The sequence below is a fragment of the Apium graveolens genome, chromosome 10, assembly GCF_009905375.1.
Source record: "Apium graveolens cultivar Ventura chromosome 10, ASM990537v1, whole genome shotgun sequence".
In the NCBI taxonomy this organism is placed as follows: domain Eukaryota; kingdom Viridiplantae; phylum Streptophyta; class Magnoliopsida; order Apiales; family Apiaceae; genus Apium; species Apium graveolens.
The window spans coordinates 129,190,487-129,193,112 of NC_133656.1; positions in this window are offsets into that span (position 1 = coordinate 129,190,487).

Below are 2,626 nucleotides of genomic sequence, written 5' to 3' on the forward strand. Positions count from 1 at the left end.
AATTTGATTCTGAGGAGGCTGCACTTTGATGTGGGATGCATCAGTCCTAGCTTTCTTTTTTCTATGACCAGCACATGGTTCTTCCTGTTTAGTAGAATAAAGAAATTGATCAAATGATTAAAAGTATGTATGCATGTACCACTCAACTGGTAGTAGCAAAAATCCAAGCACACCAAAAGACCTAGATTTGAAAACTTAACTTCTTTTGTATCGATCCATAAGGATGACACAACTTTGTGTCAGGAATGTCTAGAATTACTTGTGGCCAACTTCTATGAGCAATAATAATTACCTTCAGGTAAATCTTCTTGGAGGATGGTGGTACTGAACCCACCAGAGATGATAAATAGGATGGGTCATTTATCCTAGGACCGTCCTTCAAAAACGCCAAAAACCATTTAAAGATGATATACTTAGAAACAAAGGTATATAAAATGAAACAAAGGAGAGGAAGATTCATACATCCAACAGCTGGTACCCATGGACATTGTGGAGGTTGTTACGAAGAATTTGATTCCTAAATCTTCTACAAAATTCATCTGGACTTCTCCACTTTCTTATTGAGCCACTTCCTCTACTTCCTTCTCCAAATTTAGCTTCCCCAACAAAGTTTCTGCGGTACATGATTACTCTTTGGTAGATGAAAAATTTACTTTTCTGAAAATGAGAGGATGTGAGTTTTATGATGGATAAGAAATTTTGATGAGCAGTATTAGTATTGAGATGGGTATTTATACCCTCCTTTCACTACAACATATTTGCAATCATACAACTGTTTTTTTTGCCATAGTGTGACAGGTAGAGTTTCTGTTGTCTATTCAACACTTGTGTGATCGAAGATTGGACAACGGTTGTTTATACACTTGTAATAACTGAGATTCAACAACGTTTTTTAATACCGGTTACAATTAAGAATTCACAAAGCTTACCCTATATTAACCATTGTTAGGAAAATCTTTAAACAACTGTTTATTTATTCAACTATTGTCTGCCTAACTTAACAACAATGGTTTTGCTACAAAACCATTGTTGTTAACTTATTCCATGTTTTCATAAACAACAGTTTATAAACTTTTTTTAACTAGTTAAAACCGTTGTCATGAATGGTTTTTGTTTAAAAGACAATGGTGTAAAACATTTAAACCATTGCAAAGAATATTAAAAGACAACAGTTTTTTTAAAAAAAATATGTGCAATGAGACCATACAACAATTTTCATCATTTTTAAATGGGTTTCACACAACTATTTACAAAATTAATCTCATTATTTAAAATAAATCAATTTTAAAATAAAATGATATTATATTAATTCAATTGTTATTTCAAAATTAAAATTAAATTTATAATACAAAGGTTCTCTCCAAGAATTACAACTATAAGCCCTTTAGTGAAGAATTACAACTATAAGCCTTGATAACTAATAGTAAAGCCATGAGCTGTAATGTATTTGCATCTCTGGACAAATTTCAATATATTATTTCACTTCAATAGTATACCTTATTGAGTATTTACAGGCATACATATGAAGCAGAAATTTACAGTATGTTAATCAGTTGTAGGCTTTGCCAAAGCTCCGCGGGAAAGGCACAACATCTCTAACATCATTGAGACCCGTGGCATATAAAACTAGGAGGTCAAAAACAAAACTGAAGCCGGAGTTCTTGACACTACCATGCCTGCGAAGATCCAAGTACCACTCATACTGATGTTTTGGCAAGTTTAACTCGTTAATCCTGAAATATAACTCTAAATCAGTAATAACATTCAATTGCTAGCTACTTATCTTAAACATTATGTAAAATCATCAGGCTAATCAATATTCAAACATGGAAGCACCATCAAAGTTACATAGAACGATGAGTTATGGAAAGGTAAATGACTAACGATACATATTGTCTTTACCTTCATTCTACTACAAGAAAAACGGCTTTTTCCTACCAAGTAAATCAAACCAGAAAAATTTGGTAGGAATTGCTCTACCATTTCCTTCCAACCCGTAAACTGGTAGGAATTGCTCTAGGTGGGACCCAGATTTTGTACACGCAAGCACCAAAACCTACCAATATTGGTGCGAAACTCAAAACCTACCAATTTTGGTAGGTTTTGACCAAAATTTGATACCGAAATGGTCCCACCAACCACGTCATCAGCCCTCACTTATTTTATTGATTAAACTTTTTTTATGAAAAAAGAAATAATATCATCAATCCGAGACCATTTCCTACCAAGTTTGGTGGGAAAGTTTTTCCTACCAAGGTTGGTAGGTTTTGGTAGAATCTTAATGTGAAAATAACCCCACCAACCACATCAGCATGCCACGTATTGTTAAGAATATATAACATTTTTTTGAAGTATAAATAAATATCAATAATTCAGGTCGTTTCCTACCAATATTGGTAGGAAATGGGAGAAAACTAAGAAAAATGTATTTTTTCCACTTTTTCCTCATTGTTTGTCACATTTCCGTTATTCATACTCTAAAAACATAAATATCTATTCATTTTAATAGTGAAACTCTAAAAGTTAGTTGATAACACTTACAGTCCCCTGTTTCCATTTATTTTTTGGATAATTATAATTATTATGAAAAAAAATATTAAATATAAAAATGATTCGATAAATTAAA